Source organism: Mustela nigripes, chromosome 1 (assembly GCF_022355385.1).
Source record: "Mustela nigripes isolate SB6536 chromosome 1, MUSNIG.SB6536, whole genome shotgun sequence".
Classification (NCBI taxonomy): domain Eukaryota; kingdom Metazoa; phylum Chordata; class Mammalia; order Carnivora; family Mustelidae; genus Mustela; species Mustela nigripes.
In genome coordinates this window covers 95,976,117-96,001,563 of record NC_081557.1, presented here as the reverse complement: position 1 = coordinate 96,001,563, position 25,447 = coordinate 95,976,117, and the positions used below count along the sequence as shown (strand labels likewise).

The following is a 25,447-nucleotide window of genomic DNA, read 5'->3' as shown; positions in this document are numbered from 1 at the left end:
AACTGTCTGTGGCTTTGGACTGTCTAGCGGTTTAGAAATACGGAGTGACAGGAAACAGTCACTCAAGGGCTTAGTTCAGACATTCAGATGGCTCACTGCTCCCAGTACTGGGTTAAGAAAATGTCCCACACCTTCCTGGGGTCCTATGAGCCAGCAGTCCTAGAAAGGCCCTCAGGCCTGGGAATACCACTCGGTCTCTCTGTCTCTGTCTCCTGGGCCTCCATCCTCAGGTCAGCCAGCCCTGCAATGACTCTCCAGCCTCTCTGCTGGGCCAGCATTTTGGGAAGAGAGTGTCACTGAACCTCTAGGTCACGTGAGTGTACCCGAGTGGCTGAGTGAGTCTGTGCCAATAAGTGGGGGCTGCATCTAAGCTGCTTTACAAATATTTATTTATAGATTTTTTTTTTTTCTTAAACAGCTGTAGTGCAGGAGGTATAGTCAGGGAGAGCCACAACTGATCTCCATATTTCTGGGAGTCCACAGCCAGGGTGCAAGTCTGAAGCCCCTTCATCAATGGCTGGGTTCTCTGTTCTCTCTCTCTCTCTGTCTGTCTCTGTCTCTGTCTCTCTCTCCCTTCATTCTGAGGCATCTTCACAAGTGCTGACCCAGGAAATGCACTTGCCACCACCCACTGAAGTGTCTGAGATGAAAGGTACCTCCCTAGGCCTTGGGCTCCCAGGCAGTGCAGACAGGGAGATGGGGAGGAGGGAGGAAGTGAAGTGGGGGAGGGGAGGAGAGGGCTTACCCTCTACCCATATCCCCTTCCGGGCCACATTCAAGGTATGGGGATCCTAGACCAAACAGACCTCAACTACTTTTTGAGGCATACCCTGGCCTCTTCCCTGGGTCCATTCTTCCAAGGGTAGACTTCACACAAGAGTGCACACCCTTAGGCCTAATGGTTGATCAAAGGGCTGCCATTGAGAGGGTGGAAGTGCTCATGGATAGACTTTGAACTTGTGGTCTGGGGAATCCACCCCATGTGCATAAAACCTTGGTGGTCCAGGATGGAATTATAAAGAAAATGGGCTGGTAGGAGAATTCTTTTTTAAAGATTTTATTTCTTTATCTGAGAGAGCATGAGCAAGGAGAGAGGCAGAGGGAGAATGAGAAGCAGACTCCCCATTGAGCAGGAGCATGATGCGGGGCTCAATCCCAGGACCCTGGGATCGTGACCTGAGCAGAACTCAGACGCTTAACTGTCTGAGCCACCCAGGTACCCCTGGCTGGGGGATTCTGTACTTCTGCTTCTGGCTTTGCAGATTTTAGGCAAGGGAGTGCATAAAGATCTGGGGTTGAGCATCTGTCTGCAGGTACCCACCCTCTACCAACGTTTTTGTCTGTCTGTGGTCCTGACGTCAGGTCAGGGCAAAGTCACTGGCCTGAAGCTGCCAGTTAACTAGCACAGATGGGCAAAGAAGGACCAGGTCCACACACCAGCCAGCTTGCAGGCATTCATCAGTAGTTTTGGCTGGTGAGGACTCCCTCCTGGGCTCCAGAATCAAGAGCTTCAAGGCATTCAAGACTAGCTCTTCCAGACTGCAGGGCTGGACTCAGCTCCCCCATCCTTGCTAGACAGACACCTTAGGGACCTGCCAGTGACCCTGGGCTTGGAAACTCAAACTCCCAGATCCCCAAAAGCAGCCCATTCATTTAGTTTTTTGGATTGCAAGAAGCAGAGACTCAGGGTTCCTCAAGTAATATAGGGCTTGTGGTAAGGGTGCCCATGGGAATAAAAAAAAACGAGAACCTCAGCCACAAAGCCAGGCCTTCCAGGTGCTGTTGAGAATGTTTTTCTCAGGAGAAGCTAAACAAACAAGCTGTGGACAACAGAGTGTCCAAGGTGAGCCAGGCCTGTGGGAGGCTGAGGCCAGAAGGCCCTTCAGAGCCCACTGGTTCTGGGACTCCTCAGCAGCACCAGGGTGTAGTCGCCAGGGTGTCCCAGCACCTCTGTATGCATTTACCTCTCTCCATGTCCATCTGCTTCTCTTCCTGCTACCACCGGGCTTCCCTGCTCCTTCCTCTGTTTTACTTCTATCTCGCGGCTGCTGCTTACTCAGAACTTTGGCCCACCTATGACTCATCATGCTCTCCTGCCCAGCCTCTTAACCTTATGGCCCTCAGCCTCAGTGTTCACTGCCCAATTCTTTCCATATTGCCCTAAATCATTTATCTTCGGGGAGAATTTATCATAAGTTGACCATTGGCCAGTCTATAGATTGGCTACCCAGGGGTGACATGCCTATCACTCAGCTTTAGTCAGTTGAGGGCATGTTGCATAATAGAAACCATAACTCCTGAGATGTTGTGGGAGCACAGGTTTCTGAGACAGAGCAGATACCAAAACTGATCTGTCCAGAACAGTGAGGAAGAGGGTATGGGGGCCAAGGGCCCTTCTCAGGGCTCCCTGGCTTACTCCCCTATTCTGTTCTCTCCCACACAGTCCCCCACCTCCATCTGTCTGTGAGGGTTCTGAGTCATCTGCACGGAAGGAGGGTATCAGGGAGGAGACCCCTCCCTGTGGACCAGTGGTCCACATCAAATCCACATCTCTGACCCTGTCCCTAATCTTGCCATTCTCCTCTTGGTCTTTCTGTTCTCTGAATATAAGCCACTCAGTTCACTTAATTTCTTTTTTAAACAACAAAATCAACAATATTCCAGTAAATATTTAATGAGTAGCTTCTAGAGTAAAGTCTGGAATTCAATCTGAAGCTGGAAGAAAATCAGAGCATGTGAATATTTGTCACAATTGAGTTTTACTCTTTACTTTCATATCCATCTTTTATTTGATCTTATTAGTATCACAGTAAGTGATTTTTTCACTAGGGAAGATACTACCATTATACTCATTTTGTGGATGAAGAGACTGAAGTTCAGGGAGGCCCACTGACCTGTTTGAGGCCCCATAAAGAGCAGAAGTGGACTCAGTACTAGGACTTGGTTTATCCTTGTCCTATGGGATGAAAGCCCCTTTATGGATACGTCCTTTTCCTGTGCTTCTTATATCGCCACATACGTGGTTTGCCATAACATTTCTGCTTTTGATCCCAGATTTCTAAGGGGTGTGATCTCTTCATGTTGGATGGTATGGTGTCTGTTGTGTCTTTTCCTAGTGCTGATTTCCCAGGAAGGATCACAACTTCTTCCCAGTACCCAGGGAATGACCTCCCTTTCTGTCCATGTGTTCCTCAGGCCAGCTCTTTCCTGACCATTGTCTTGGACTCAGGCTCTACCAGCTTTGGTCCCTGGCAAATCGACAGTGTTCCTCTATTCATAAGGCCTTCCTCACCCCCAGACCCCTGTGTGCTGGGAGCTCTATTCCTTTAGGAATAGAGGGCTGTTGAGCTGGCCTGGTCTCATACTTCTAAGCAGCAAGCAGGGCAAGACTCCACATGGTTTTATACGGGATCTGGGCTGTGGACCCAGCCCACGGCTGGTCATTTGCCTCATGGGATTCCTTCCCCTCCTAAAGTCGAAGGAGAAACTTGGCACATCAAGAACCAAAGAGAATCTGAGCCAGGTTCCAGGACTGAAGATAGGAAAGGCAGAGTCTATGGGAAATTTTCTTTAGTTGCTTTGTAGGATCTGGAAGAGAATATAAAGGAGCAAGCTGGAGCTCAGCCTGCCTTGGAGTGGGGGAAAGCAGGTGGAGAAGTTCCCCATGAATCAGCCTGGTGGGAAGTCGGGAAAGCTGCAGTTCTGATTTCTGCCCTAATAGACCAGGGTAGAGTCGTGCAGAAAAGAATGAGCTCTGTGTTTATGTGTACAAGCAAGGGATTGCTGGTGCCTTTGAATTTCCTGAGCATTGGCTGGTATTCCAGGCATCCATGTGCTATCGGGGTTTCCTTTTAACCCCGTAAGAGTCTCTTTCCTGGCTTTCGGTGAGGGTAAGATTGAGGTTGAGGTCTCTCATATAATTGATAAAGGTGAATGTTCCCATTGGTGAGAGGTTCTGCTCCATGCAGTCCTCCAGAAACCCAGGCTCCTTCCATCTTGTTTAGCCAGTATCTTCTAAAGCAGTGGTTCCTGAATTTGGTTACACATCAAGTCCAGTGATATCCAAGTTTGAAGACGATTGTTGTAGGGCATTGCTCTAGTCTACTTGGTTGGAGCTGGGTCACAGGTATACACAGGCCTGAAAATTGTATGTGTAGCTTCCTCTGACATTCTGTTGGTGAAAATTTGGTCATGGCATATAAACCTTCAATTGTAATACTATGTAAAAAGTGCCATGGTCCTACGAGATCCCAGAGGAGGAGCCTCAGTCAGCTATGGGAAATCAGAGAGGCCTTCTTGGAGGCCATGGCCCTTTGTAGCCACATGTAGCTTTGGGTTAGCTTGGTTTGTTTAACTTCTAGCCTTGGCCTCTTCAACCAAAGAAAAAAAATGGAGCTAATAACTGAAATTGCCATAGAAAGTTGTGAGGATTATGCATAATGAGTCTTGCAAAGTACTTAGCACACTTCCTGTCCCTAGTTAGCACCAAATAAATATAAACTGTTCTGTTTTGTTATTTTCTGGGGTAGGCAAGGGGACTGTGGACTTTTGAAGCCTTTTTGGGGCTGAGTCATGACCAGGTTTAGGGCTAGATATTAGCATCTTCCCTTTGGACAATTAGTGAATATGATGTAGGGTGCCTGATACACCTGCCTGGCAAAAGCTGGTGGTGGTGGTGGTGGGAAGGGGTGTGTGTGTGTGTGTGTGTGTGTGTTACAGGGGTCTCAGAAGCCAGCCATTTAGGAAGGGAGGGGATACAGTGTTTGTTGCCTTTGCCCAGAATTGATAGATATCATCTAGCTTGTCTGGGCCCTTCTCCCTGCCTAACTCCAAGGACTGCATGAATGCGCCCAGAGGGGTGAAGGAAAAGGGGGCACGTGCACAGGGCATCTTGAGCCTGTGCTGTCCCCTGTCTGGGCAGGCACAGCAGAAGCTAGCTGGCATTTCCTAGCTCTGGCTTTATTCACAATGAGGCTCAGTGCAGAACTAAATATTTGTCCTCTCTCTGTCTCTGTTTCTCTCTCATTTGCTGCCCCAGACAAGTGTGCCTCTATGTTTTCTATGATATCTGTGCTGTTCTCTCCTTGCAGAGCTGCTGGGTCTAGTAGTACCTTTTAATTTGCAGCTTTATCTCAGTTCTAAGATCTCTCTCCCTTTCTCCACTGAAATGAAAGCATATATATATATATATAATATAAAGAAGAGGAAGGCTAAGGGAAATAGGGGGCAGAGTTCAGGGGTCACTATGCATTCCCTGAGCCTTAAGGGTAGAAACAGGAACCCTGGGAGCCCCTAGGACCCTGGGTGGGGGTATAGAATTGATTCACCCTGCTGAGCAGCTAGAAATTTCTGTCGGGAGATCTGCAGGTATCAGTTCCAAGGGGAGCAACCAAAGGAATGTGGGACACTTTGGGTCAGACTGTCCAACCCAGTTTGCTTCTCCCTAGGTCCACACCAACCTGGTTTTAGAGGGTTTTCTGGTCCTTAAAGATTTTCAGAGGCACTGAGAGTCCTCAGCCCCCGCTACTGCCTGACAGATAAGATGGTTTCCCTTCTGCCTCCTCTCTTCTTCCCCCCCAAAGTGCCTCCCTAACTGCAATTGTGCTGGTAACAGCCACAGATGCATTAGTGGCCCTCCCCTGGCTCACAGCCCCCTCTCCGCAGCTTGGACCCTCTCTCCAACACCTGCCTGTCAGCGGCTTGAAGATAGTAGGCTTCAAACATCCACAAACCAGGGGAGGAGGAATTCGGGGGTGGGGTGAGGAGAGAGATCATCTATCTCCGTCTGTCACAGCACTCTCTAAACCAAATACAGAAATACAAATTGTGTTTCCTCTCACCATCTGTGGTCACAGCAGCCAGCTCTGCGAGGAGGGAAAGCAAAGGAGGAGAAATGCAGACAGGCACAGGCGGGCTGGGCTAGGTAAGGGGCCACCGCATGCCTGCTGTGGGCTCCTCATTCACATGGCATTGGGACAGTCTCCCAGATTTTCCAGCAGAGGGATCACATCCCCTTGGAAAATCACCCTTGTTAGAAATTTCTATTGGTAGGCAGGGAGTTGTGTATAAAGACATGAGCCTTCATGGAGCTTAGGGTCTGATCAGGAGGTGAGCACACAACAGCAACATGTGCAGCAAGGATGGCCTCTCGGGGTGGGGGGTCAGAGGAATTTGCCCAAAGGAAGTGACAAGCATGCTGAGGCTGGAGAGGGGAGCCAGGCCAAGAGAGCTCAGCAGAGTGGGTATTTAAAAAGCCCCTGGGGTGAGGCTGCTTGGCTTGTGGGGGTGGGAGAATAGTTAGGGGGTGTTGCAGTAGTCTGGCAAGAGAAGGTAGTGGCCTGGAGCAGGTGGATGGCCTGGGAACCAAAAAAGGAGAGGAAGGTGAGCCAAACCAATAGGATTGATGAGTGACCCTTTGGAAGCAGTAAGAGATGCCCAAGTGGGTGGTATGCGTAAGTGTGTAAATGGAAAAGTCATTCTTTGAGAAGCACAGTGTGGGGTAGGTTTGGGTGTTGGGACAGTCGTGCTTTCAGTTGTGGCTGCAGTAAGACTGAGTTGCCTGTGGACAGCCTGGTGAAGTTAGTCAGAGCAGTTGGATGAATATAAGTCAGGAGCACTTGGTTGCTTCAGAAGGCAGACATGGGGTCAGTTCATGTGTACTTGCAAATTTGTCGTTCTGGTGTAGGTCTCTCTTGACAGTCCCTGACATAGCAGGTCAGGGTCTAGTGCCTCTTCTGATGTGCCGACACCTCCCTCCTTCCTCTGCCTTAGCACACCCTTCCAAAGATTGAAGTTTGGGTTTAGTGGTCTGTTCCCTTATGAGACTGTAAGGTGCACCGAGACAAGAGTCATGTCTGTCTGGTTTGCTGTATCCCATCACCTATTACAAAAGGTTCTTTCTAGTGAGTTTCTGAATGAACACATATGTGAATGATCTTGTCAATGGGGTATATACCTGGGTGGGACAGAAATTATGTCAAGGCTACCAGCATCCTATCTCAACCTGTACTTCTTCAAAAGTTTCCTGACTATTCTGTTATCTCTTCCCCTGACCATCTGCAATCTGTTCTCCACTCAACACTCAGAACTTTTAAAGATATAAGAGGAGTCCCATGACTCCCCTACTCAGAACTCTGTGAGGCTTTTCATAGCCCTTTGGATAAAAACAAAACTCTCCAACAAAGCACATCAGGTTCTGCATGCCCCAGCTCCAGATGCCTCTCTAGTCTTGTGTCCTACCACTGCCTACACCCCTTACTCATCTCTCACCCCACACCCACACGCGGGGCATCCTTTCTGCCTCCGATCATTCGCACACACGGTTCTTTCTGCTTGCAAAAAGCCTCCCTCTCTCCCAGCTAGGTTCACCTTCCAGGTCTTGGACGGTCCCCTATTCCAAATTTGACATCATCCCCCTTTTTCTGTCTCCTAGTACCCTCTTCTTTTCCTTCACAAGCCATTGGAGAGGTGAATAATAGTACGGATCTGTTTATTCGTTTGAAGTCTGTCCCTATCCTGCACTGCAAGCTCCCTGTCTCCCTGACACCTATGACAGGCACCTACCAGGATTCACTACTCAACGAATGAATGAATGAATGAGTGAGTGAATACATCTTTTTAGGTGTAGTGAGGAAAAGAGGCCAGGTCAGCCATGTTGTAATAGGGAGACAGAGGCCTGAGCAGTGCAGGTACTTGGAAGAGGTGAAGACTTGTCTGTCACTCGTTCAGTCATGCAGTACTTCATTCACATACTTAAACATTTATTAGGGGCGCCTGGGTGGCTCAGTGGGTTAAAGCCTCTGCCTTCGGCTCAGGTCATGATCCCAGGGTCCTGGGATGGAGCCCCACATTGGGATCTCTGCTCAGCGGGAGCCTGCTTCCTCCTCTCTTGTGATCTCTGTCTGTCAGGTGAATAAATAAAATCCTTAAAAAAAAAAGATAAAACAAAAAACAAAAAAACATTTATTAAGTGCCAACTACATACATGCCTGGGCTGTACTAGACAGTGGTCACTTAACCAGGGATGAAACACATAAGGTCTCTGGCCCTTTGAAGCTTACATTCTCATATCTAGAGGATAGATATTAGAGGGATATTTATCACAGAGGAGGAATACAGATAATAAACAAGCAAACAAAATTGTTAAGGGTTTGGGTTAACATGCCAAAGGGAAAAGCAGGATGCTGGGCTAAAGAACACTGTTTCTAGAGTGTGGGGGTTGGGAGCCTTGCTGGCTGAGGAATTTGGGGCCCACATTGAAGGTATCTCAGGGAACAGCTGATCTCCCTCCTGCTCTTGCGACCCCCCTCAGCTGGCTCTGACAGGCCCCCTTTGTAGGATGGATTGTGGGTAGAAGGTGGAACAGCCACTGACCTCAGCCAGTGGTTTCCAGGGTCCATGGGCTTCATCCCTTTCTGATTTGTCTGTGAGGAGCAGAGCCCGGGGCTGGGGGTAAACAGACTAAACAATACCTTCTTACACCTCAGTGTCTTCTCTGTGCCCCCCTTTTTTCTCTTTGATGACATATGAAGAACTGATACATTTAGGTGTCCAGAAGGGCAAAAAAGTTCTCCAAAAAAGAGGCAGGCATTTTGTGAGTTTGACTACAGAACCAGAACTGACAGACGGGTGGACCGATCTGCTGGGCCGACTGAAGAGCATCGTGTGCCTGTCCTCCATTCTCCCTTCCCCACTGCAGCCACCTGTCTCCACAGCCCCGTGCAGGCTTCCGTGCCTCCTCCCCGGGGAGACGAGAGAGCGGAAGAGGAGCGGGGGGGGGGGGGCAGGAGGGTGTGAGGAATAAGAGCATCCCACAGGCCAGCAAGAACAGGCAGCCACCTCACGGCCATCCCTGTCGGGTCCAGGAAGGGAGGCAGTTGTGGTGGGGATCACTGGAGCACACCTCAAGCTCCCTAGTCCCTCCGAGGCCTCCGTATCCTCCCTGGAAAACCGCAGTGATGATACAAACAGCAAGAGTTCATTGAGTCCTTTCTAGGACTGGGGCCGCTCTAAGGACGTTATATGGTTGATCACACTGGGTTCTCACAGCAGTCCTGGGACATGGGGCCAGTCGTCCCTGTAACTCTGTGAGGGACCAGGTCTCAGAGGTTAAGGCGTCTGTCTAGTGTCACCTATTTGGCAGGTAGGAATCAGGATAGGGATCTAGGCGGTCTGGCTCCAGAGGCTGCACCCGAAACACAGAATGCCTCCCTCACTGCGGTGTGTGAGGGAGAGTTGAACTGAGCCGCTGCAAGTCAAAGACCCCATCAGGTAAAAGCTCTTCTTGCACTGACCCTGGTCAAAAGCATTTTCCTCTCGGCCCTCCAAAACTGTCCGAATTTTCTTCCTTATAGATTAATTCCTTGGTTTTGGCCATAGCTGGCTTGGGAATAGGGACCCTAAAACATTTTTACTCATGGGTACCCTAAAATAAATTAGAAAAACCATGTACTGCCTTGTGTATTTTAAAATTAACATTTAAAATTTTACTATGAGTGTATATAGTTTTATGAGGTGATATTTCCAGGTTATTATAAATATTGCCATTTTATAATAAAATCCCTACTTCACTCTGTCACATGTGTGAGAAGGAAACTAAACACCAAAGCACTTTGATATCTACCCTCATCTACTTAAAAACTACAACAGCAGCAGCAAAACCCAGCCTTTCTTTAACAGCCAGGAATTTTATTTTTTTTTCTCTTAAATTCCATTTTGCTTCCATGTAGAATATTACTATAATAGTATATTCTTTTTTTTTTTTTAAAGATTTTATTTATTTATTTGTCAGAGAGAAAGCACCAGCAGGCAGAGTGGCAGGCAGAGGCAGAGAGAGAAGCAGGCTCCTTGCTGGACAAGGAGCCAGATGCGGGACTCGATCCCAGGACACTGGGATCATGACCTGAGCCGAAGGCAGTGGCTTAACCAACTGAGCCACCCAGGCGTCCCTATAATAGTATATTCTTATGCCTTAAAGACTTTCATTCATTATCTTATCATATATACATTAAAACTAATTTTTATAAAATTATTTTGACCATAAGGCTCTAGATTGTATTTTTCTTTGCATTGAAGTTATTATTAGAATAATTAGTATTGTAGAATCAATCAAAATAAAATACATAGAAAAATTTTTAGAGAAAATATTAAATATACAAAGCAAAATATTTTAGAAAATTATCTCTTAATGAAGAGACAAGTTTACTTTTTATAATTAATTTGTGTGTCCATGGGTGATTGTTAATGATACAATATACAATACTAATAACAGAAGGAGAGGTGTTGAGTCACCAGTAAGTGGGAGACTTACCATAACATACTTATTAATGATTATTGTAACAGCATTATTTACAATAAGATTAGCAATATATTTTCATTAAATTAATCTAAATCTCATAAGTTCTTGGTAGGAAGGAATAAATGAGCAGAGAAGAGGCTGATAACAGGAAGGAAATTCTGCCCAAGTGAAAAATGAGTAAGGGATACACCTTTAACAGATGCTTCTATGACTCGAAGGTGTAGTATTTGAGCCCTTGGAAGGAAGTGTGGGACTTTTCACCCTCACCTTCTTGCCATCATGTAAAATATGTAACTGAGACATGGATGCACCATGGGTTAATAGGCGTCACTCACCACTGTCTCTCTCGCTACCGAGAATTGTGGAAATGCAGACTGTCTGCTACTTCCCAGCCAGCTTTTTATCAGTCCTAAACATTCACATTTTAAGCTGCCTAGTGCCTTGCCATGAATTCATTGCCTGGATGAAATAAAGCTGCCTTAATATTTCTTACTGATGCTCTCACTGTCCTTAGTTGGTGGGCTCATCCTTCAGGAGTTGGGGTTGGAAGAGGTGAGAATTTTAAACTAAAACTCATCATTCCCATCAGCCCATGAAGTCAGAACATCCCAAAAGGCCTTACCATATCCTTAAGAGAAATGAGTGTATGACAAGGACTAGATGAGAGCTCCCCAAAATTTATGGGTGCTTTGAATTGAAGGGGGTTTCACAGACACCAACTGGAGCAGATTGGTACTTGGAGTGGCCCTTCAAATCTGCATTTCATGCTCTTATTTGCAGAGGAGGGAAATCTAACTGCTACATTATGGGTTTTCTTTTGTGCATAGGATTGGGAATGTGTTAATTTCTGCTATTTGATGCACTTGTGTGAAATTTGGAAGGTAGACGTGAGACAAAAGTGTCCTTCCTGAGTCATCTAATGGTCTCCCCTGGTCAAGAAGGTCAGGATTTTCCTACAGCAGATTCCGTGTTTACTCTCCAACTTTTTGTGCGTCGAGAAACAGTCATGGCATTGGCAATTTCTTGACTTCCCTTTTTAATTATTGGGCCATAGATTTGGGCTCCCACATCTAGTTTCCTGGTGTCCAGGGTCTGCTTGGGCCACTGTGGAGCTCCTGTCACACATAAGCATTTTTCCAAGGGTCCGCTCAGGAAGTTCCCTGAAGAAAAGTTCCTTACTGCTCTAGAAATTGTTCCAAGGAACCCAGTCTAGAATCTGTACTTGTAGCCTTTCTATTGATTTTTGTAAGTCTCCTCGTTCCTTGCTCTAAATCCCTTCTTACTTAAAGTACCTTTCTAGGTTCTGTTTCCTACACTAAACCCTGACTGGTATATTGATACCTTGAATCATATCTTGTCTTGGTGCTCTGGAGCTTTTTTAGTTTTGCACAAATCATGCATGATAGTGCAACAATGGAAAGGAATTCTTTTCTTTTGTAAAATGGGGCGATTATGAAAGGGAGGCAGGAAGGTCGAAACAGCATGCTGCCTTAACAGGAGGCATGTTCCTTGGCAGTTTGTTCTAGGAAAGAGAGTCTTGGAGGTTGTGGAAGTAAAAATTGGTTCCCTTCAATGTACCTGTGTTCACAATACTTTTGGAAGATCTCCATATACTTCTACTTCTAGTTTGGAGACATGCTGCTCTCTAAATAACTCTCTAGAAATTTTTACAGGGCGCTCAGCTGTCAGTCATGCACCAGTGTACATTGGTGGACTCATGCACTTTCTGAGGGACAAATGGCTGTGGTTTGGGTTAGGGGTCTGGGGGGACAGGGAGTGATGACAGAGTTGGACTATACAGATATACCATGGAAAAATCAGAGGGTGACTAGTGGCAGATAGAGAGGCTCAAATGCAGCTTTGATCAGAATTGCATTTGGTGAGTTAATTAGTTCATGGCCATGTTTAACGTTGTCCATCCATTGGTCAAGACATAGTAGTGCTCTATTAGAGTGTGTTCAGTGAATGCAGGAACAGTGCCGAAGATTGGGGGATGTACTTAATGACTCGAGGCCAATGCTACCCATTCAAAAACCGCTTTTAGAAGACATTTAGTGAGAGATAGCCTAGTATACTGGAAATGCTGGCTTTGGACCCCGAGATCCAGTCGCAGGCTGGCTTATAAGTTGTGTAGCACAAGGGAGTTGCTTAACTTCATGGAACGTTTCCTTCCATAGAGAAAAAGGGATTGTAAAGATACCAGAATCATGGGGCGGTTGTGTGAGTAAATGAAACAATGTAGGTGGAAGAAATACTTAGTAATTGGTAGGCACAGTATAAATAATATAACCTTCAAAAATGTGTATCTTATAGTGTACCTTCTGTTTTTAAAGTATATGCACGATTTGAAGTTAGTAGAAGATGCTGGTTTATAATTGTTTAAGCGGAGTCTTATTTTTATGGAAAGCAAAATTGAACAAAAAAGCAATTCTTTGTCTCCAGTGAGACAAAACAACAACAACAACAACAAACATGGTGTCTGAAGCTAGAGGGAGGAGGATTGAGGTATAGCAAAAAAAAAAAAAAAAAAAAAATTCTTGACATGAATGTTACAGACCCTCAGGCAGGTGACAAAGAAGCCTGCTGGCTTCATCCCTGATAGCCAGGAGTCCTGCCAGGGTGCAAGAGAATGAACTAGAGGACTCCTCAGCCCTCAACAGCCCTTTTCCCCCAAGGCTGCTTACACAAAAGGTCTGGCTATTTCCCCTGCTGCTGGTCAGAGCTAGTGCCTCAGTTCTAGCTTCCCTCCTTCATCATTCACTGTTCTAATGCATGGCACTCCCTCCTCTCCAGTGACCAGTATAATTAAACGATTCAGTGTTGGACACAGGGTAGATATCAGAGCCCTTGGCTGTCTGTGGAGAAATATATACAAATGGTCGATGGCTTTAAAAGTTTATAAAAGTCATTTTTTGATCTCTTCCTGTTTGAGCCAGGGGCAGAGTGGTAGCCCCTAAGATATGCACTCATCTCCTGGCCCACCCAGTGCAAGACAGACAGACAGACAGCACGCGGGCACACCAGAACCTGTCATTTCAACTTATTTGCATCTTCAAAAAACAACTGAGAGTAATGTTAAAATTAGAGCACACTAAAGACAGTTGGAGTTGAGGAAATTAGTTGAATGCTTCCTCGGTAATTGTCGGTGAGGATGTGAAGGGTTTGCTGTACCTGAGAGAAGCTGATAATAAACAACTCAGGGAGCCAGAAATAAATCCCCAGCTCTTCTCTTTCTTCTATCTCTCAGAGGTGCCTTTGTATGTCTTTCTTTTCCCTGCTCTTTCATTTTTTTTCCCCAAAGATAGAAGCAGAAGTGACCACTGATGCCCACTGACCTCTGACATAAGGGAGGTCTGGGCTGGCAACAGATGTGGAGACATTTACCGATTGTCCAAGCCAGGGAGGCCCCCTCCTGGGCTGGAGGAGACCAATGCAGGCTCTGCCCCTTATTTATGTGGTAAGGTATGCACATAAATAACTCTAAGTCAGGATAGAAAGTGATCAGAGAGGCAAGAACAAAACTAAAGAGACGTCATACTGGCAGGATCCTCTGGACTGAGCCTGGAAGGGTGGAGATGGTTTAGGCATCACAGACTTGAGCATAGCACAGGGTAAGCCAATGAGTGGCTTCATTTGGGTGGATCATGGGTTGCAGAAAATAGAAACAAGACTAGAATAAAAGAGGAAAATTAAGGCATGGGGACCTTGAATGCTTGCCTAAGTCATGATAAGGATTTATTGCTGGGATGTGAGTGGGGGGGAGGTGGCTAAGCATTCTGAGCACAAGTGGCTGATGTAGAACTGGCCTTCAGGAGGGATTCCATGGCGGCAGGGTCTAGGAGGGCTTGAAGAGGAGTGAGTCAGGGAGAAAAGGGGTGATGACAGCCTGGCACGGGGTGTGGTGTTAGATACTGTGCAATCTGTCCAAGGTCGAGGCAGGCAGTCTCAGCTGCTCCTGGAATGTTAGGCTACCTCCAACAACTGGAGGATCCCAGCTGCTCACAGCATAAAGTATCTACCTCTTGGCTAATTTTCCAAGCCCCCCATAATCATCTCCAACAGACCTTCCACTTCTTCCCTCTATGTCTATGTTTGAGCAATAGAGTTCCTTCAACACACATCACTTCAGATCTGGCATGTACTTCTCACCTCCGTGCTCTGAGCTAACTCCATTTCCAGCCTCCTGTCCCACCGCAGCCTCTGCGTCCATGACGATCCCATCTTTGAACGTTAAGGCAGATGAGTAGAGACACCTGACAACCCCAAGGGATGAGGACTTAAATTCTGGTTCTGGAATCCTCTGGGGAAAGGAATATCGAATATATGCACATGTGTAGCATGGGAAGGGCAGTGTGGAAAGCCGAGCTCACCCCTGTGGGGACAGAACCTGAGGAGTAAGGCTTGTGTTTGCTGTGCCTTCTCCCTTCCCCTCCACCCACCCAAACAGATTGTTCATAATGTTGTGCTGACAGGAACTGCAGCTCATCACTGTTGGGTTTCAGCAGATGATGAAGTGACAGGAAGATTGTACCACGTTCTCCAAAAAGGCCCCCTGGGGACGATGTTGAGTGAGGGTGATTGATTTGGTTAGATTGTGATGTTATTTAGGGAGAAGACAGAGGAGTGAGGAGAATGGAAGGATAGATAGCAGAGAGGGGGAGGAGCCCCCTCTCCTCACATGGGTGCAGGTTCTGGTGGGGTTGGGGTTCACGAGCCCACAACTGACCAAGAGGGTGGGGATGTGGCCAACCAGCAGTTCCCAAGAGACCTTTGGAAAGAGGGAGTACATTCTCCCTTTGTGAGTGGTAGTAATTGTTCTGGGAGGTTCCAATGAGGGAGCTGTTTCTATGAAATCTGCCGCCCTGAAAGGTTAATGCATGGAGTGGGGATTAGGTGAGCTCCAACTTCAAATGAGAAATCAAGGGTACTGAGAAGAAGCTGGCCTAGAGGGATAAAGGTCTGGAAAATACTCACTCTTCATGGGTCAGGAAAGCAGGTGCCTAGCGCAGGGCAGCATCTGCAGAGTAGAACGCCATGGTGGGGAGAAGGAAATCCAGCCCTCTTGGAAGTCCTGGCCCAGTAGTCGAAGGTACAATGAAGTCTCTTCCTCTGCTGTCATGGAGGGTGTTGTGAACTCCTCCAGTCAGGATTCAGCCAGGAGGGCGGAGGGGAGGGGGAGAGAACAAATATCCTTGGGAAGGGGCACATGGGTATCAGTGCCCACTGAATGGGCCCAGATTGGGGGTTTTATCAGGTGCATTTCTTCCCCTCCCAACCCATACTTCAGGAAATGTCTGAAGAGAGGTGGCTGATGCAAAAATCTTGCTCAGAGGACAGTGAGGGAAAATCGGTGTCCTGTTTGTCCTCACTGTGCATCTTAAACAGAGGCTGTATTTTAAGTCACCTGTGGAGAGACTCAGGTTCATGAGAAAGGAAAGAAAATCACTGCATATGATGACATGAGATCCTGGAAGGGAAGGCGGTTGGTGCTGGGAACACTTCTGTGGGGCTTTTTTAGAATCACCAATCATGCCTGGCTGTAAGGACTGGGCCAGAGGGATGACAGAGGATGGAATTAAATGGTCCCCTCTTGCAGGAGTGAGGTTTCTTCTTTTGTCTCTTCTAGATCCTTAAATCTTCTTCTTGACAACGACATCAGCCCCTGGGGACTCTCTGGTGATGGAGAGAGAGCAATGTCATTTTGTAAGGGGGAAACTTCTTTACCACGGATCTGCTCCCGAGTAATAGTGATGACAAAGGATAGTCAAGACCTGGAAGGGGCTGAGGTTAAATTCATGACCCAGGGAAGGTGTGGACCCCTCTCCAAAGAAAAGATCTGGAGGGTGAGAGGATTTACTGAGGGAGAGAAATAAAGAAGTAAAGCGGGAAGACCAGCACAGGTTGGAGATTTTGGGGGAAAGAGTTGGAAAAGAGAGCTATAGAAAAATGGGAAAAGCCATCCCTCCTTCAAGACACTTTAGTACTATCTGCAAAAAATTGCTATAATAAATATATATCTGTTATGGCTGCAAATGTGAATGGTGCCCTCTAGAGTTGTGCAGTGCACAACCTGCATCACTGTATATTGCAACTCTGCTGCTGTTAAATATTGTAGGACCTTGTACAGATAGATTAGTAAACAGGGATTTTTAGAATGCTTTTCTCTGTGCAATATAATATATGTTCCCCTTTACCATCTCCTCAAGAACCTTTAGGGGGAAAAAAATTATACTGCTTTTTCACAGCTTTTGGGTTAGATTTGTTTTTCTTTTTAATGTGGCACTGTATGAAACCAGGCCTTAAGGCTGCAGCAGTATGGCTCAGATATATTTGGATGACACTCATTTGCACACACAGCTAACAGGAGGTGCACTCCAGGACTGATGATGACTTGGCTCCCTGACACAGTAATCAGTCTCTAAAGTGCCAGGTCCTTCTTCTGTCAGGGAGGCAACAGGGCAAGGGGGCACTTCTGGTCTGTCCTACAGGATCTCTTATCCACCCATGCTAAGTCTGAAGCTAAAACACAGGGAACAGAAGTCACAATGAGGTTCTCAGCCCACTGGGGATGTTGGTCCAAGACTGGGTTGTTAATACAAAGATAGAGGATCTGAATTACCGAGCCAAAGTGAGTGCTAGGGGTCTTGAAACCAGAGAAGTTGCAAACCGGGTGGGCAGGAGGTGCTTAAAGGATTCTGGAGCTGTTTGCTGAGGCCTGTGGTGACCTTCTGAACAGTCCCAGCATGTGGATTGGGCTCATTTAAAGAGGCTTTGAAGGGACAGACATGCAGAGGAGAACAGCAGGGCTGTGCATGGCCCCCTCACTCCTGCTGGGCCTGCTTTACCCCTGCAGAACTCCTTGGCGGTTTGCTGGGGGTCAGCTGGGTGGAAGTACTCAGGGAGTAGATGTAATGAGGAAAGGCAGCAGTGCTCAGGGTGGATTGAGAGCATGGGCCTGCTGGAGGCTGGCCCAAGTTGTAGTCTCTGAGGCCCTGCGACCTTTCACCCTTGGCCTCCAGTTCTCCTACATGAAGCGAGGAGGAGCGGGTGCTGGGGAAGGGGTCAGGACTATGAATCTCACCAGCTGGCTAAGCGGGATTATTGTCGCATAATAAATCCAGGGCCAGGCATGTTTATGAGGCTCTCAGAAGCTGCAGGAACAATATCATTTAGAAAACATTTATGCTCACAAGGCGAAGACAATCCCTCCCTCCCCCAACCCTTTATTTATGAGGCATGCCGGGTAATTAAGTGAGAGCTAGGAAGGGAGGAGGTTGGGAGAAGATCACCCCTAAATAATCCTGCCTGGTGAAGCCACCATCTGGGCTGTTGTGCCAGAGAGATGGTCCCCATATGGCCAGATAGTTGATGAGCAGTGCATGGATCTGAGGGCCGAGGAAGAAATAGCCAAGAAATGTAAACGGACCCGCACCAGCATGATCTGATCTCCTGGAGGGCAGGGAGCACGTCTTCTTCATTAATAGATCCCTGGCACCCAGCACAGTGCCTGGCATATGCTAGCTCTTGAATGCATGTTGTTGAATAAATTCATTCACCCATTTATCCAAAACAATTTAACGAGTGCTACCACGTGCCAGATACTGTGCTCGCTCTGCACTGCTTTGTAACAACGAGAAACAGCAGACAAGGCCACTGCCCCCATGCAGCTTCCAGTCCCGCAGGCATCAGGCACTGAAGAGATGCTGACTCCGGTGATCCTTTCACTGATTTCCCCACCAAATATGGTTACAGAAAAGTCGGGGAGGGAGAAGAATGAAAAATGAGCGGTAATTAGGTGTAGTGCCTTGCAAGGCCAAGTTATTACCAGGGAGCTTGAGAACTAAATGTCAAAAGCATAAAAAGGTTCAAAAGTGGGGCACCTTGGTGCTCAGGGGGTTAAAGCCTCTGCCTTTGGCTCAGGTCATGATCTCAGGGTCCTGGGATCAATCCCCGAATTGGGCTCTCTGCTCAGCAGGGAGTCTGCTTCCCCCACTCTCTCTGCCTGCCTCTCTGCCTGCTTGTGATCTCTGTCTGTCAAATAAATAAATTAAAAAAAAAAAATAGGTTCAAAAGTTTTGTTGACAGAAGGGCTATGAATTGCGTGTAGACCCAGAGAAGGTCTTTCGCTGGTTAACCCTCACAGGACTTCATCTCTGACATATCTGCATGTTTGCTTGCTTTTATTATCTCAGAGTGACCCAGAAAAGGGTAACCCGAGGTCAGAGCCCGCTGCCGCCCAGAGTCATCAACCAGCCGGATGTTCTTGTTCCCTTCCCCCACCTTATAACTCAAACTGTCCTCCTCCTCGCCCCCTCGCCTCACCTTCGACAGAAGCCAGTGAGCCAGTCCTCACCTGGGACCCGAAGATTCTTGGGCATGAGGAAGGGTGCTGCCCTCCCGAGGGGCTGGAGCCGCATTGCTGGGTGCTGTAGTCTTTTGGTTTTTAGGATGGCACTCCAGTCTTGGACCATTGAACTGCCACAAAAGTACTCTAGTAGATTTCAAAATATACGTCTCCATATGTAAAGAATATTTAACTCTAAGAACACCCGTTAAACCTGTGAGGTATGCACGCACAGGAACACTGTTTGCCCACCCTCACGATGTGTACTCGGGAGTGCAGGTCTGGGTCTTCGCACATGTGTGGGTGTGTTGGTTACCAAAAGCAAGAGCCAATGAGGAGAACTCAGAGCCTTGGTTCTATGTGAGTGACTTGGAGACTAGGGAAGTTTCCTGCAAGGTGTGCCCCGCCATGTACACACCCAGAGGGGAAGGGTATGCCTCCTCCTTCCTTGGACCTGGCTGAAGTCACTGACCTCCTTGATCGATAGAAGGAAGGAAGGAAGCGTGATCTCGGGCACTTCAGCTAAGTCACAGAAGCCTTGCAGCTTTCCACTGTGCCTCTTTGAATGCTCGCTTTTAAACCTCCCCTCAGGAGGACCAGCCTTAAAAGCCATGCTGTGAAAAGTGAAAGCCACAGGCGGATGTCTTGGAGGATGAAACATGCTGTGCAGAGACAGGGGCCAGCTTGTTAGGAGGCACCAGCCATCGGAGGAAGGAAGCCATCTGAGAAGTGGGTCCTGCCCTACATGGTACCCACAAGGCTTGGAATTCTCGAATTCTCAAAACATACAATTGCTAGCTAGGCAAAATGGTTGTTTCAAGTCCCTGTGTTTTAGGGCAATTTGTTGTGCAGCAATAGAAAACCAGAAAGAGACCCACTAAAGAGGGGGTACTTTCTGCTAGAGTCCTGGCCTGTATGAGCACCGCTTTGTTTGAGCAGACTCAGTTTGGCCTGAGGCTTCTCTGTGGAGAAGGGATTTCACCAGAGCCATTCCTAGTGCCGGAAGTATAGAGGCCAACTCCTCCAGCGCATACCCTGCTAGCCCTGGCCATTAATGCTTCCCCAGCCTCAGCCAGAGCCTCCACTCCCCTGTCTCTGCAACCAGCATGCTCAAAACCCAAGGCCAGGCTGTCCTGCACTTGGGTGCCTCTGGTCTTTGCTACTGTGTGAGCCCTGGAGGAGGGCATGCAGTCCTGTGAGTATGGGATGGCAGGTTCAGTGCCATGTGGAAGGAGATGTCTGGGGAGGTGGGCAGGAGCTAGAGGATGGTAGGCCATCTCAGCAGGCAGGGGCTGCGGAAGACAGAGGCCACCAAAATCCACTCAGTAGGTATGGCTTCAGAGAAAAGTGTTTTATGCAATTAAGTAATACCAAATTGGGCTTTATGAGTGAAGTAGAGTCTATCTTTAAGACTTAAAAAAGACATTTACTGCCAATTTCTGCTTAGTGCTTTACTTATGCTATTAAGCTTCCATTTCGCACGCAAATGAATTACGCAGCGAGCGCTCTAGCTTCATTTCAGGAGGCAAACTGTGGCCGGCCTAGCGCCTCCGTGTTACTGTGCCGTCAGTGAACAGAAGGATGTTGGATGCAGCTTGGGCAGATGAACAGATTAGCTCTGCTCCTTGATTACCTACATGTAGCCATACTGTCAGTGGACTCTCAGACTCCAGGACTGAGAGGTAGGGGGAGGAAGCTGGCAGCTCTCTGGGCCACCCCGACTTCACTGGCTGCTCAGTAAGTTCCCAGGGACTGTGTTGTTTATAAGCCATGCAAGAAGCAGAGACCAGGGGTCCCTCTCTCAAAAGCATCTCTCATCCTTAGTCTCACAGAATCTGAGTAGCAGCTCATTGACAGCAAGTGGGAAGGCAGACCCCACCAGAACCTCTGATTCCTTAAGGAACCACTTTAAGCCATTCCACAGAAGCCTAGGGTACATGTCTACCCTTCTCTGCTATTAGGGATACTTTCAGAATTACAAACCTAGCCCTTCTACCTCCCTTGCAACTAACCAGTTTGTTGTCCTCAGCTTTCAAGTAACATTGTAGGATGGACAAGCTGCTCAACCTTTTACACATCTGACTCAGCAGTTCCCCTAGATCCTTCTCTATCTTACTGGTTCTGACTTGAGAAAAAGGTAGCTTTCTGATCCAGTTTTAGTTGTTCCAAATATCTCTCCATGGGGGCTTGCCACACCATTGGAGATTCTGTTATTTGAGAATTCATGCTCTGAGTGAAGGTGTTGCATCTCCAGGAGTCCTCTATGAAATTGTAATTAACCCCAACTGTGGAACCATGTGAAGCCTTAGTAGCCATTAGTGTTCCCGTCCTTCCCATCTGCTGGGACTCCCACTTGCCCATAGCCCCACAGAAACACATCGCTTATGTACTTCCCTGATTCACAGTATCCAAGCTGCTCTCTCGACTACGACAAGCTTTGCCCTCTGTTTCCCAAATAGAACCGAATACTTCTGCCTTCTGATCTCATGATGCTCTTTCCCTATTCTTGACCCTACCTCACATCTCTGATTTATCATTTGCCTTCTTTCTCAATCACATGTCAGAGATTTCTCCCCAGGTTCTCTGCTCTAGACTGTCCTAAGATAAACAGCCAGCTGGTTCCCTGGGAAGGTAGACTCCAGAATGCTTTCCACATTTGCCTGGTCCTTCATGGAGCAGGAGAGCCAATGCCTAAGGATTGCTTAGTAGGGCTGTGAGGGAAGAGTGGAGCACTGTGGGAAAGAAGCCCTACCATACAGGGTTTGGGGGGCTGTTTCAGGGGTTTGAGCACTCAGCACTGGGTCGGCTAGGCTGGGAAAGAAAGTGAAGATAGAGAACTTGAAGGCAACCTCCTCTTCTGCATGGAGTTATTCAAAAGAAGCCCTTTTTATTATCATTCTGGCTCATAGCCCATGGTTCTTATTTATTTGTAAATCCCAGGACAGTCACTGAATCAGAGAGGGTCACAGTTGGAAGGGACATTTTTCTTGCAAGGCTGGAGAGGTAAAGGGCTTTGACCAAGATCACAGAGCCATTGAGTGGCAAAGCTGGACTCTACTATCCACGCCCTCCTCCCTGTTTGTCTAGGGAAGCATCATTTCCAGGGAGTCATTCATATGGAATTCAAAGTCCACAGTGCCTCTGAGATATAAGAGTGATTGCACGGGAGAGTAGCCTGGGCTGCCTACCCAGACCACACCCCAGATGGCAGAAGGAACTGGATTCTGCCAATGGCAATAAACCAGATTACCTAACAGTAGGGATGGGGATAGTTTCTTTATTCTGTGTGACTTCTGTCTTGCTCAAAACAGTCCATGAAACATTTCCAGAGAGGCAACCCCTGGGGATCTGAATTAGATGATGAGCACTTATCCACCTACCTAATGAACATTTTTGGGCATCAACAGTGCGACCGGCTCTGTACCGTCCATTGAAGATCCAGCAGTGAGCAAAACATAAAAGGTGTCTGCCCTCAGAGACCTCGCAGTCTAATGAAGGATTTAGATAAATCAGATATTACCCAGATCAACTTAGGGCTATGAAGTGGAGAAGTTCAGAGTGTTATATGGAGAGGGCGACCCGTACAATTTACTGTCCAGGGTAAATTCTCTTAAGAATTAAGAGAATGTGCTATTAATGACTGAGTACAGCATATACAAACCAGGACCATTCTGGACTAACTGGGACATCTAGCCACCCTAGTCACGAAAATAAAGAGAAGATTTTAAAAAAGAGTAAGATGTGGGAAAGAAATAGGGAAAGCTTCCTGGAAGAGGGAACCTACAAGCTGACTTGAAACAACTTTACTATAATGAGGATTCCCATAATGTATATTGATAAGGTAATTTTGAATATGTATCAGAGATTCAAAGTCTAGCTTTATTTGTCTTATTCACTGGACATGCAACGGCTTTTAATTCATCCAGTGTCCTCTCCTCCCCCAAGGTATCCCGGGCCCACTGTCAGGTGATCTCTCAATAAGCAGACCCCACATTCATCCTCGAAAAGCAAAGTTATTTCCGGAAAGTACCAGGAACAAGCGCCAATTGCAGACCCTCCAGAGTGACTAGAATCTTCTTTCATCCATAACCAGGAGTGGTCAGAACAACCTCCTTTCTAAGTACCAGACATTATCAATTGCTCAATGAGGTCTTTACCCTTGGCTGAATCAATACTTTCCTGTAATTTTTTTTTTTCCTAATGTGACTTCTCACTTCTCTTGTCTGGCTTTTGTGTCTCATTGTCCCCAAGAAATCTCCCAGGTGTTTTCTCCACTGTTGCTTCCCCTCGCACTCATGTTCTCACCCACTGCCATGTTAGCATTCTCCAAACCCACACCGCATCCCTCATCCATGGGACATCCTCATCCATAACAAAGCCAGAAGAAAATTGAAATACCGATGGGGAGAAAGGGTCCATTTGCTGAAGTGACCTGCTAGCTTTCAAACAGAATTATTGGTCAGTTAATCTCCTGGAAGAGGTGTTGCTGGTCACAGCTATGACGTCATGAGGCTCTGACATGAGAGTCCTCTCTGATGCCACAGTGCTTTAGAGTCTGGTGGAGAAAGCCAGGGGCCAGTGCAGGTGGGTGATGTGGGGATAATTATAACAACAGCCAAGAGCTCTCCTTGCCTTGTGTAAACTTAGCCGGAGCCACGATGCCTCCTCCCTCCAGGCAGCTTTGATCTGGGAGGTCTAGGATGCTGGGAAGAGTCAGAAGTAAGCAGCTGTGACCCATGTAACTGTCTCCCCAAACCTAAGACGATTTTAAATTTGCTGTTTATAGTTAGTCTCGCCCCAACAGTTAGCTTTGTAAATAAGTGATGTAAGGCCCCACGGCATCTCACAGTAAGTTCCTTCCCACAATCGAAATGAAGAACAAATAAAGTGTTGGTGAAGTGGAATTTGCTACAAGGGGCAGGTCTTAATTCAATCACTGCCCCTGGGTGTGGGGGCAGTGCAGAGGGGATGGCGGTGGGGAGAGATGGTGGAACTGATTCAAGGGGAAACAAAGAAAACGTAGAGGAACTGCCTTTTGAATATCATGGGATGTCTCTCATGGACATCATTAAAGTCAGAAGGTGGCCAGAGCCCAAACCAACCCTTAGCAAGACCCTAAAAGCCCTCATACCACCAGAGAGGACATTCTAAGCAAAAAAAAAAAAAAAAAAAAAAAAAAAATCAGAGGCCTTTACATTAGGCATTCTCTGTTTTAGAAGCCTGTGGTATAGAGGTCTGTGTACTAACAATTAGGAATGGAAATTGAAGGTGAAAGTAAAAGTAGTATGATTGATAGATTCTATTTGGTCAGAGCAGTTATCTTCTATGTATTCAATATTGAGCAGCTGCAGACAGACACTGAGAAATCCCCACACTCTGCCGTGATCCCTAATGCCCCAAAGAGGCCTTCCTGGTGGATGCCAGACTGAGGGACGGAGAATATGATAGGGCACCAGACTTTGAATTACAGGAAGGGGAGGAGGCTGTAGGGCAGGCCAGGGGCCATCTCTGCCTCTTCTTCTCCTTGCCCCCCAACCTTAGAAAGAAAAATTAGTCATTAACACCCGCCCTACGGAGCCATTCGATCTGAGTATTCTCTGTAAGTAGCTGTATTAAATCTCGTATCTGTGTATAGTTTATATTCAAAAGTAATGTTCAGTTCTTCTCAACTAAACCCTTTGGGTGTCCTAATAAAGTATCTTTCACAAATTATGAAGAAAAGGATCCCCCAGTGAAATCAACCAGATTTTTATCCCACCTGCAGGGTAGAGCCCAGGCAGTAACCACTCCCATGAGAAGGGGCCGCCCCTTAGAAACACGCCCCGCACATCTATGGCAAATGCAATTTACCTTTGGTTCTGTGTCAAAAGTTCTGGCACTTTTAAAATTCCCAGCACAAAGTAGAACTGAGATGAGGAGGAGCTGGCAGTACCCGAACAACACTAGGAGAGGAGTCCCCGTCAGCACGTGCCCCCAAGGCTGGGTGTCCCCAGCCAGCATGGAAACTTAGCAGGCACTGGCTGCAGGGTCCCTACGCCATCATCTGAGTCGAACACTGGGGTCAAATGGGGTGATTTTGGCCTGAGATATGAAGGATTTAAACAATTCAGACCATTATTTCTGGTTTATTACCCTGACTTGTGTTTTCTGTGGAAGGGTTGATGGTTTTGGTTTATGAGAGCCAATGAAAACATGACAGATTCCTGGAGGCCCTGAAAACTCAATTTCATGTCTTCCTCCCACCATCCATCCATCCTCTCGTATTCTCTCTCGTACTCTCGTACTCTCTCCTCCGCCACTGCTCACCCTCCACACATACAAAACACAAGTATGCTCTCCCTTGCCATAACAACTGGACCATTATGGTCTAGAAAACAGGTACGTTCAAAGCAAAGATACAGAAGTAGTGGGGGACGGATTTCTAAAGGATGGGAGTCCTCAGGCTGCTTGAGTCATCTCTAGCACATCAGAGCTGAGAGAATCCTTGGAAACCATCAAGCTGCTCAGTTTCCTTTTACGGCTGAGGAAGCTGAGATCCAAAGATGAACATTAGTAACACAGGCAGTCTGTGACTTCCCAATTCTCCTTGTCAAAAAAATTGATCTCATCCACGGCCTCCCTAGACCCCTCCAACTTTAGCCTCAAGCCATACTCAGGATGTCATTCTTCATACCTGTGTTCTGCACATGCCTGAAGAAGACAGCTGTGCCCATCTCCTTCACTCCTTGTCCAAGCAAGGACAAGCCATGCTTGTCCTTGAAGAACATGGAGAAAGGGCACGAGTAGTTCTAGACCAGAGGGTTGAC

At 47.2% G+C, this 25,447-nt stretch overlaps 1 long non-coding RNA gene across 1 annotated transcript in view; it reads left to right on the top strand.

Moving 5' to 3' along the window:
* Window positions 1-25,447, top strand: part of LOC132013050 (uncharacterized) — a 270,890-nt gene that overhangs the window by 232,821 nt on the left and 12,622 nt on the right. The window lies entirely within an intron of this gene.